This window comes from Leuresthes tenuis, unplaced genomic scaffold, assembly GCF_036924035.1.
Source record: "Leuresthes tenuis unplaced genomic scaffold, fLeuTen1.0.hap1 SCAF_2, whole genome shotgun sequence".
Taxonomy (NCBI): Eukaryota; Metazoa; Chordata; class Actinopteri; order Atheriniformes; family Atherinopsidae; genus Leuresthes; species Leuresthes tenuis.
The window spans coordinates 26,238,600-26,251,288 of NW_027325356.1; positions in this window are offsets into that span (position 1 = coordinate 26,238,600).

Here is a 12,689-nt window from a genome sequence, read left to right on the forward strand (position 1 = left end):
TATGTATCATGTGAAGTAACATGTTTTACAACACAATCTAACTGTTGTGTTGTCTTAAGAAAAATATGTGACTTTTCCTCATAAAGTGTGATTGCATGATGTGAGAAGTACTAATGAAGCCATAACCCCCCTTCCCCCCCCTCCCCTCCCCTCCCCTCCCCCCAAGACACAATCTATATGTAAATGTCCACTGGACACATTCTATACTTTTGTCATCTTAGTTTCTGCTCAACACCTCATTGTGAAATTGGAAGTGTAGGTAAGAAGTAGCCATTACTGTATATTATATGTTATATTATGACATATATTCATAATCTCTTAAACATAGCTCAGATCTAATCAGAAATAGCTTTTCATAGACTCTTTTCATAACACACACATACATATATATACATATATTTATGATGGATGGCAGAAAAAAGAGCACCGGTGAGAGGTAGAGTCTTGCTGAAGTTAAAAAGGCTGTTGGTGTCTCAGTTGGGTCATCTTTATCAGGCCCTGATATTTCCCTCTTAAGCCTGAATGGTCAGTATTCTAAAAAAAAAAAAAATCTAAAGGCATTGCATCAAAAATGGACTTCCTTATAGTACCCAGCTGTCTACTCAACTGCTCAACTTCCCCTCAACTCACTATTCATGTTCTATAAGTCAAAAGGCAAATTGTGAAATGGGAGAACGGCTGAGAGAGTGCCGTACATTTGAACTGATAACCTACTATTTCCTTCAACAATTCACACAGTTACTTCAGAAGTACTGTCAGTCAGTTTGTCACACCTGCGAGTTTCGTTATGAATAATGTTGGTTGATGAAACCTTTGGTACTTCTGGTATCCAAACGATACAACATCTACTGGACAAAATCTTTAGAAAGCAAAAATGATCTACTTTATGTTTACAAAACTATACACAAACTCTTCGCACCATATGTACAGATACTTTAAAATGTTTCAATTTAATCAAGTAGACATTTATCCCCTGTGGCATATTTGTGTTTATTTAAAACTTGTAAATGAGTGTACTCCTATTCATTTCTATACTCCATCAGTTAATGTCATTAACAGGCTAAATAAATAATTCAACAGTTGTACTCACATTAGACTGGGATTAGCTGCACTAATGACTGGTTATTGGTTAGAAACATAATAAATGTTTGAAGTTTGTAAAAGTAAACATCCAAGAAATCTATGCAAGCACATGTTTGATGTCTGAATTATGAAATATGTGTGCACTCAGAAGACTGAAAGTGTCATTTATTGCTATGCCTTATCAAGGAAATGAAACTAAAACTGACTCAAACAAAATACTGTGAGGTTAAGACACCACAAACCTTTGTCAGGTTGCTCAAATCATTTGTTTGCTGAGGATAATCTGCACGCAGACTTAGGTGGACCTGTGGGGGAGGTCTTAAGACGATTTTAGGACTGATGAAAACATGCCCTGTGTTAATTAACACTGGCAGGCCACTGTTCCTCCTGGCAGTGAGCAGGCAGACGTTCTGGCCTGCCCTCAGTGACGCCTGGTCAAAAATAGGGCACTGCACGCCTCAGTAATGATCACAATGGTGACATCATCTTTGCCTTAAGTGTGCTGTCCCCTCGGTGTTCTTCTGAACAAAGAGCAGCAGGCATGCAGGGAGAGAGGCAGATGTCACTTTGTGTCTGGGGAACATTAAGACCAACAAATGTTCTCTGAATCCTTTGAGGAGCAATTTAGTGTTTGTGTGGGCTAAAACGTTGCTTTGCTAAAAGTATCTGCTTGAAAATCAAGCTCTCTCACTACGAGTCAAGTACATGTAGGATTTTTTGCACAATTTTTTGAATTGAAATAAAATGTAGTCGCTCACTTGAACACTGGAGCAAGCTTACCGTGAGAGAAGAGCACCCACAAATAGCTCACAAGCAATTTTAGATGGTGCCCCTCAAACATGTGACCTAAAGTGTTAACACATGTGGCTTTGCCTTTTACCATTGTTGCTGATCTGTTCACATGTTCACATCTCCAGTATCCTGTTTGAAACAGGCTTTTACGTCACAGAGTGGCCAAAAACTCCTTTTTCAGTACCCATGACATCATTGTCAGCAGAGATATCAAAGTGAAAGGATACAGCTTTGTCCATATTTAGCCTCTGCTTTGTTGTTCTACCTTAGAACCTTTCTTGGTGAGGTTTCTGAAAGTAACACAACTTGGGAAATTCCTCTGAGAGCAGCTGACATGTCCCTCATAGGTTCACTTGCATGCTTGTCACTAAAACTCTTTAATTCTACTTACACTGTGAAAAACCTTTGCCTGTATTTTCCTTCCAAAAGGTTTCTCAGAGGATATATTGCTCTTTGTGCTCTTAAAAACACTGAGCTTGTATTGTAGCTATCCTATAAACCAGCCTTTGTGGTATTCATGTGTCTCCACAAACAGAGGGACTTAGAGCAAAAGAGAGGGAGGAAGGGAGGAAGGGAGAAGGAGAGAGGAAACAGATTCTCAAGACCTGGACGAGCCGTGGGAAAAGAGGGGTCTTGTAGAGGAAAAGCAGAAATGTCTCAGGACATTCCTTTGTGATTACACACTGCTGGACAAATCCAGACATTCTTGTAGTTATTCTGTGTCTTATGGCACAACTTAAAGTCAATCTAATGAGTGTTTAAACATAAACAACGCTATATTCCTGCAGATTTTGTTGGATATTGTTTTAGCCATGTTTCTGAGCTATTTAAACTTTGATAAACGCGACCCAGGGGAGCCCTGTGGGTCCAACATCAGTTTGAAATAATTATGCATTTCCTTTGCATACTGGGAAGCTTGATGTTACACCACACCATCATTTACAGACAGAAAAAAAGAGCAACCACTTAGGCAGGTAAGTCCATCTCATATCCACAGCACCAGCATAAGAGAATTCATGCAGGAAGAGGGCAAATCTCAGGTTACATGCCCAGGATCTTAGCTGAAAGAGTTCGCTGCCCCCAGTGGAAAAAAGCACGTCCCTTGTCACAGCTACCATGAATGAGAAACAGCTTCAAGGAATGCTTCATTATCATCCTATCAGCAGCACTGGGGGAGGAGAGCTTGTAGTCTCCCTTCACTTAGCAGTATGTAGAATCATCTGGGGGTAGGGTGGGGGGGTAGCATTGGCCTACAGACCTGCAATTGGGTTGAGCAGCCTCCTCCCTAACTCACTAGACCTTGCACTTCCTCATTTGTCTAGGTCAGGCGTCCTTTTTGTCAGCAATTAATCTGCAGCTCCACCCTCCTATATTTATCCCTTTTGCTCTCAGTTTCTCCTTCACCTCTTGTACCGTTGGCCTTGGGTCGATTTACACTTGGTTTGATCACTGTTCGCTGTTGTATACATGCAACTAATAATGGATTGCTAGGCACTTTAACTGCTGCGTTTTACGGAGCATGATGACTATCTTGTTGACCTTCACATTATTATGCATCTGCTGTGCAACAATGCTCCCACACTGCTCCAAACTGACCTTCCAGGACCCCCCACACGCTAAACATGAATTCACTGTTTGTGACTGAAAATAAACCGAAATTTGATTCAAGAAAAGAAACGCATCCAACATAAAGATTAAATAAAACAAAAATTAAAAAATGGAGCAAAAGGTATAAGATGATCTCCAACCATTGCTCCTTGAGGTCTGATAAATCAGAAGTAAGTTAAAGTGTATAAATGAAAAGAATCCTCCTAATCCTGGATTTTTTTGTGATGATGGGATCTACAATGCCTTTCAAAGAAATTATTCAAATCAGTCTAATTAAACCGGTGGAAATTGACTTTAATTGCCTCTCTGACAAGACAAGCACCAAGTTATGGCGTAAATAACAATGTAGTTCAAAGGCTTTGAACAGAAAAGATGAACTTTAGCGCCCCTTAGTGGTTACCAGCTTCCTGTGTTTTTTTATGACGTCAGTCCTGGACTTTACGGTGGATAAGCTCACTATTTTTCCCTCTCTCTCTTTCTTTTTCTGTGTTTGTGTTTCTGTACTACTCATGTTCTGGAGGCATAAATCTGTTTATACACCCAAGTTTTGGATATAAGTAGTGTTTAAAGTGTTTAGACTCGGTTTTGAGTAGTGTTAAGGTGAAATATCCAAGAGATTAGTCTACATGTGCTTTGTTCTGATGTGATGGAAATCAAACTATGTGTGTCTGATAATTTTTTTAGAGAGAGAGATTAGCTTTAACAATACCAAAAAAATACAACAACATTTTTTTAAAATTTACACAGGTTTCAGTGTGTTTGCTGGTGAATGTGATTTTCTAGGTCGTTTTAAACGGTGGCTATTAGATCAATATGTGCTCAAGCTATCTGTCTTTTGAAAAAGAAAACCAAAAGATTAAATTTTTGAATAAATGGCAAAGCGTTTGCAGATGGTAAAGAATTTCTGGCCCAAAAATGGTCTCCATTTGTAGTTTTCTTCCTCTAATGTTTTCTTTGGGCCTTTGGGCCATTGCCATAACTATATCAAAGCTGGCTTATGACATTTGGGCCCCATCTGGCCAGTACAACACATGCCCAAATACATAAAATACATAACCAATAAAATAACATAACCTAAAATACATAACCAAGGTTAGGTTCAGCCCATGACCTTTGGTCCACGTCTGACCCATATAAGATTTTCCAGTACTGTAACAGAGCCATAAGTACCAAAAGTAGCCTAGATTAGACCCAAATAGGTCTGCTATCTGGGTTTTGTTTGAAGCAGCTGCCCTTGTTCAGAACTATTCTTCTATGGCTGCATTCTCACTAGATGAACTGCTACCTTCAGTAATTCAGAGGTGAGTAAAATCATGTGCAGTATCACTTAAAAGTCAGATCAGCAACACACAGTACCTGTGTGTCTTAACCAGGTTCTCGCCGAACATGTGGGGCTCCAACCGATCCAAACAAATTTAGCTTGGTCTTGTCTGTGAAAAGAATAGGTTTTCAAAATTCAAGCCTCTTCCGTCCTATTTCATTTTTAATCTTTCAGCTTAGTGCCAAAAAGCAATGTAGGCCTTATTCCTTGGACGCCGTTCATAAGAGGTGACATTATGAAATGTCCTTTCGGCTGTCTGCATTTCGATATTCTTTCTCAAGTATTTCTCTTGAAAAACTGTTGGTAAACTTCCTGATAAGTATTAGTCAGCACAAGTGCGCACTTATAAATAACTGGATCATTTGAATTTTGTAGTCTTGAATTTCACCATCACAGGAATGAATTTAACTTAATTAGTCTTGCTCACAGTGCTGAAGAATCAACATCTTTTTCCAGAAACAAGGTCAGTCGAGATAATCCACAGAGTTTATTGTAGACAGCTTACATTATTTGGGGAGAAATATGTAAGCTGTTCTGTCTTGTTGATGTAATTTCTCTACTCTAAATACTTTGACCTCAGGAGAAACAGCTGACTCATCGGATGTGTTTTCTTTATTTATGCATTAGTGTCAGTGAAAGCATGCAGGCAGCTGTGAAGTCAACAGCTCACTTGTTATTTTTGATTATCTGATAGTTGTTGTTTGTTCAAGACTCCTGTGAGTAGAGTAAATACGACAGGGACGATTGATGCTGCCGATTACTGAATGTCCATCACCTGTGAGTTCCCAGAGGCAGTTGAGGTTGCCATGGTGATGTTATGTGCGACACTGTACCTGATGCAGACGCAGTAGATTCGACAAAGATTCAATAAAACTTTCTGTCAAGTTGCTGCTGTTCAGAAAAAAAGCTCTTTTTTTCTGTGGAATTTCTGCTCTCATTTTGTACTGAAGTCTGTGGGACAGTTTACTTTTTTTAGAGGATTCTACAACAAAGAGTGTAATTCTGTTGGCGTAGAGAGTTAAGTTCTTCGAGAGAAAACAACTTTTCTAAGATATATGTAGAGTAAAACTGTGGGCTCTGCAGCAAAGAAAAGCATTTCTTCAGAAATGTTCATGTTGAATTTCAGTTATTCTGAAGCTCTGAACTCGAGCAGCTTGACTTACAGCACACATAAGGAGAATTCTGGTAAGAATGCCAATATGTTAGCATGTTATCGAAATAATTTGCTTGATGTGGCATCAGGGTTAAAAATATCACATATTTAACCTTTCATATATTTCTCTGAATCATGAGTACTATATAAAGGGATCATCTAACCTCTTTGAATCCTTCAAAAGACAAAATGCACTGTGATACAGCTTTCAAATCATCAAGTAGTGCAGGTCATTAACTATCTTCAATTTCTGGAAACATCCTGCTTAGTGCATTTTCTGTGCATTTCTCACAAGGATACAGGGAATATGTCTTGAAATGATCCTTTATTGAAAAACAAAAGTGTTCTCGATCTGGGACACTGCACCAGATTAGGTAAAGTTGATATTTTTACAGGAGACGTACAAACACAGAAATGAGGACAAATTCCTCACCTCTGTGTACTATCTCATTCTTGTGACACCAGTTGATGGCTTTGATGAGCTGGAAGATGTAGCTGCGGACTTTATCTGGCGGTGCACCATTGGGAAATTCTTCTAATAGCTCAAGCATGTTCTGTGAAACACAAGAAATGTACCTGTAAAAAGAGCAGTGACAGACAGACAGATAGATAGATAGATAGATAGATAGATAGATAGATAGATAGATAGATAGATAGATAGATAGATAGATAGATAGATAGATAGATAGATAGATAGATAGATAGATAGATAGATAGATAGATAGATAGATAGATAGATAGATAGATAGATAGATAGATAGATAGATAGATAGATAGATAGATAGATAGATAGATAGATAGATAGATAGTTTTAGCAACCTTAGAGACTCACAAAGCAGTTCATCACTGGGTGCGATGTTCTGATGTATTCCTGGTTGTTTTTCGTTTGTGTGTGTGTATGTAAAATAGAAGTATTATTTTCGGTTTGATATTTCAGTTTAACAATCTAAAACAATTTTTTTGTGTGCTTTCTTTCTTGAAGCTATTTGTTGTGTTCAACTTTGGACTGAAAACATCTGACCTAGATCTCTCCACTGCTCCCCTGATAACAGTAATTAGCCAATCAACATGCCAGAAGCTTATAAACAAACCAGATAAGTTTGAGACTATTTCTTGGTCCCCAGGAATTTTAAATTGTGGTTTGGCAACCTCTCAGAAATGACTCCGACAAACCGGTATTCAGATAACTTTTCTAAATCTGAGGTCAAAAAGTGCCAAACTTTTCCTTAAATCAATCCTCCTTTATTCAAAATATTAACATCTTGAAATAATCCTTCTGACGCATTGTTTCAGTACGCTACCTTCTCTCAACACTCCTCTTTTTTCTCTCTCTTCTTGCAGACTCGTCCAAGCCTTTCCAAACACTTTCCAAACACTTTTGCTTTTTGCTTTTTGGCTGCCTCTACATTTCTGGGATGTAACACACCCTGTATATATATATATATATATGACTGTATATATATATACAGCCATACACATGAATTTGTTGTCAAGTTAAAGAGTCCACAAAGCTGTCATTAAAGCCCATTATGTCAAATGTCAAACATAAAACAAAATGGAGTGGCGTGAGGCTGGAAACCAAAAAGTCATGAACTGTGGTATCTCATTCACCGGCTACTTCAAAACAAGTCAAATGCAAATTTTTTTAATGTTGAAAAACTCTAAACTAATGTTGCTCCAATTTAAAAACAATGAGGGATTCTTGCCACTCAGCAGCCATTTCTACAGCTACAACAGCTTAGCTTTTGGCCAGATAAATTGGTGACTGTGAATCGTTACAGAGCGGCATCAATTATCAGTGGTCAGATGGCAGTGACACAGTGTACACACACTGGGACCCAGCTGACGACGATGACGACTTTGTGACTGGAGAGTATGTGTACATGGATGTGAGCGGAGGCTGGCGGAGAGCTGACTGTGAAACTACACTACCAGGAGCCTTGTGTCACATCCCCCCGCCAAGTCAGTGCCATCTCAGTGAAGCATGAAAATCTGATCACTCATCACTGTGTATTGTCAGTTGTTTCCTTTCTTCTATTTGTATTCAAATGTCTGAAACATAAACAGCAGTTTCTGCATTCTCCCACTGTCTCTCGCAGGCAGTAAACCATTTGTCTCATATGAGACAGCATGTCCGTCCACCTGGGTGAAGTTTGCACACGGCTGTTACAACTTTGAGCCTGTGGTGGAGAAACTGACTTTTGAAGAGTCAAGTAAAAAAAAAAAGAATCAAGTATGTGTTTAAAGTTTAAAGATGTTGTAAACAATGTTTCTGTATTCACAACTGATCACATGACTACTCTCATGTGAAAGGGATTCGTTCCGCCCCTTCACATCTTCACTGTCCTTGTAGTGGTAGTTGAAGAGACTTTGGACTGTGAAAGGACTTCAGTGTGATAATTCTCTTAAATGGCTGTACCTTTGGAGGTCTGTACAGAAGATCTCTTTTTCTGGTTGGTAAACGTTTGAAATCCAAGTGTTCACTGACTGAGGTAACTGCCTGCATAATGTTTCAGCTGGGTGGCTGTGCGGCCCTTCCATCACAGCATTTGGTGTTAGTGCTCCATCTGTGTAGACATGCTCACTATGCATGGCACCTACATCATATTTACAGGTTATGATGATGAGGTGGGTGTACTTAGTTTTTCTGTGATGGGATCTTTTGTGATTTGGAGGACTCGGCTCAGAGTTTTCTTGTAAATGAGTAAAAATGAGTAGAATCAGTAACATTGTTTGTGCCATAAGGAGTAACACTAGCTGTGATCACAGTGTTTTGGTCTGTCTTGCAGTTTGTGGTTAGTTAGTTGTGTGTTTGATTCACTGAAACTTGGGGTTCTAGTATCTTGTTGTGGAAAGGTGCCATTTTGTATTTGATCATTTGTTTTGCAATGACACCACTTCACTGTTGTTTGAATAATTTGTTGTAACTTTGCATGACTAACACTCTGTTTGTTGCTGTTTTGTGTGCATCTTAAATATCACTGGTGTCTGTTCTGTGTAGCAGCTCTGTGTTTTGAAACTGTGGTCGAGGTTTTTTTTTTGTCTTGTCTGAGGTAAAGTTAGATATTGAAGTGGGTGGTGAGTCATATCACTTTGTCAGACTGTCTGTTGCTTCATTTGGTGATTTGAGTTGCTGGATTTAGTGGTTGACTGTCCTCTTTGTCTTTTAGGTGTGGAGCCTCAAAGACAGAACATAATTCTTGTTGAATGGTAAAACAACAAAAAACAACTTTCTATTCTTTAAAAAAAAAATCTTTTCCTTGATACAAGCATTACACTACAACTGTACCAAGAATAGGCAACAAGTGAAAAGATACTTCATCCTGTGCCCTCTTTAAATATTAATCAAATCAAATTTTATTTATGTGGCACCTTTCATACTTAAAAAAGCAACACAAAGTGCCTCACAGAGGCTAAAAACAACAATGATAAAACATACCAACCCTTCCAGCCCCATAAATACCAGAGAGACACATAGACATACAGACAGACAGACAGACAGACACACACACACACACACAACCTCAGACCTATTCGACAGAAACATGGCCGGGCACCGAGACCTAAGGCAAAGAAAAAGCCACCCTTGGGTGCCGGCCACACTGAGAGGGCTCCCAGCCCACGACCACAGGGAGTGCCACCACAGAGAAAGCCCCGACCCGTGCAGACAAGAGGCCCCACACCAAGGTGCAGAACCCTCCAGCCATCCGGGCCAGAGCAGTCCACAGTCCACCAAAGCACCCCCATCAGTGGACCAAAAGCAGCTCCCAGTATGGTAGGCCCCCATGAGGAAACACTGGAGCGAAAAACTAAAGCAGTAAAATAAGATAAAAAGGTGAATGAACAAATGAACAAAATAGATCAAATGTTTTTCAGCTTGTGTAGTTAAAACATATAACTAAAACATGGAGTTAAAACATATAACTAAAGCATGGAGTAAAAACACATAACTAAATCTTGGAGTTAAATATATAACTAAAACATGGAGTTGAAACATATCACTAAAACATGGAGTTAAAACATATACCTAAAACATGGAGTTAAAACATACACCTAAATCTTGGAGTTAAAACATATAACTAAAACATGGAGTTAAAACATATAGCTAAAACATGGAGTTCAAACATATAACTAAAACATGGAGTTAAAACATATACCTAAAACATGGAGTTAAAACATATAACTAAAACATGGAGTTAAAACATATACCTAAAACATGACGTTAAAACATACACCTAAATCTTGGAGTTAAAACATATAACTAAAACATGGAGTTAAAACATATAGCTAAAACATGGAGTTCAAACATATAACTAAAACATGGAGTTAAACATATAACTAAAACATGACGTTAAAACATATAACTAAAACATGGAGTAAAAACACATAACTAAAACATGGAGTTAAAACATATAACTAAAACAGGGAGTAAAAACATATAACTAAAACATGGCATTAACACATATAACTAAAACAGGGAGTAAAAACATATAACTAAAACATGGCATTAACACATATACCTAAAACGTGGAGTTAAAACATATACCTAAAACATGACGTTAAAACATACACCTAAATCTTGGAGTTAAAACATATAACTAAAACATGGAGTTAAACATATAGCTAAAACATGGAGTTCAAACATATAACTAAAACATGGGGTTAAACATATAACTAAAACATGGAGTTAAAACATATACCTAAAACATGGAGTAAAAACATATAACTAAAACATGGCGTTAACACATATAACTAAAACATGGAGTTCAAACATATAGCTAAAACATGGAGTTCAAACATATAACTAAAACATGGTGTTCAAACATATACCTAAAACATGACGTTAAAACATACACCTAAATCTTGGAGTTAAAACATATAACTAAAACATGGAGTTAAAACATATAACTAAAACATGGAGTAAAAACATATAACTAAAACATGGCGTTAACACATATAACTAAAACATGGAGTTCAAACATATAGCTAAAACATGAAGTTAAAACATATAACTAAAACATGTAGGTAAAACATAACTAAAACCTGGAGTTAAAACATATAACTAAAACATGGAGTTAAAACATATAACTAAAACATGGAGTTAAACATATAACTAAAACATGGAGTTAAACATATAACTAAACCATGGAGTTGAAACATATACCTAAAACATGGAGTTGAAACATATACCTAAAACATGGAGTTGAAACATATACCTAAAACATGACGTTAAAACATACACCTAAATCTTGGAGTTAACACATATAACTAAAACATGGAGTTAAAACATATAACTAAAACATGGAGTTAAACATATAACTAAAACATGGAGTTAAACATATAACTAAACCATGGAGTTGAAACATATACCTAAAACATGGAGTTGAAACATATACCTAAAACATGGAGTTGAAACATATACCTAAAACATGACGTTAAAACATACACCTAAATCTTGGAGTTAAGACATATAACTAAAACATGGAGTTAAAACATATAACTAAAACATGGAGTTAAACATATAACTAAAACATGGAGTTAAACATATAACTAAACCATGGAGTTGAAACATATACCTAAAACATGGAGTTGAAACATATACCTAAAACATGGAGTTGAAACATATACCTAAAATATGACGTTAAAACATACACCTAAATCTTGGAGTTAACACATATAACTAAAACATGGAGTTCAAACATATAGCTAAAACATGGAGTTCAAACATCTAACTAAAACATGGAGTTAAACATCTAACTAAAACATGCCGTTAAAACATCGAACTAAAACATGGAGTTAAAACATATAACTAAAACATGGAGTCAAAACATGTAACTAAAACAAGGAGTTAAAACATATAACTAAAACATGGAGTTAAAACATATAACTAAAACATGGAGTTAAAACATATAACTAAAACATTGAGTTAAAACATATAACTAAAACATGGAGTCAAAACATATAACTAAAACAAGGAGTTAAAACATATATATAAAACATGGAGTCAAAACATATACCTAAAACATGATGTTAAAACATATAACTAAAACATGGAGTTCAAACATATAACTAAAACATGGAGTTCAAACATATAACTAAAACATGGAGTTAAAACCTATAACTAAAACATGGAGTTAAAACCTATAACTAAAACATGGAGTTAAAACATATAACTAAAACATGTAGGTAAAACATAACTAAAACCTGGAGTTAAAACATATAACTAAAACATGGAGTTAAAACCTATAACTAAAACATGGAGTCAAAACATATAACTAAAACAAGGTGTTAAAACATATAACTAAAACATGGAGTTAAAACATCTAACTAAAACAATTGAGTTAAAACATATAATTAAAATAATATAGAACAAAAATGTGATAAAAAGTTTGATTAAAAGGAATAAAAGGAAATCAATAAGTTCAAATAAAAGCCTGATTAAAAAGTTGAGTCTTTTTAAAAACATCAACAGTGTCTGCGGCCCTGAGGTTCTCCGGCAGGGCTGCAGACACTGCAATCGGGGGCCAAAATAACTAAAAGCCTCCTCCCCATGTGTTCAATCAAACACATACTATGGTTAAAAAGCCAGTGCCAGAAATAAGAAAGCCCAAGACCGTTGAGACATCTAAAAACGAGTAAAAGAACCTTAAAGTTGATGCCTGCAGGCTATTTAAAAGTGTATGAGCAAGTGAAAATTGTTCAACTTAAACCATGAAAAACTAAATTGTAAAA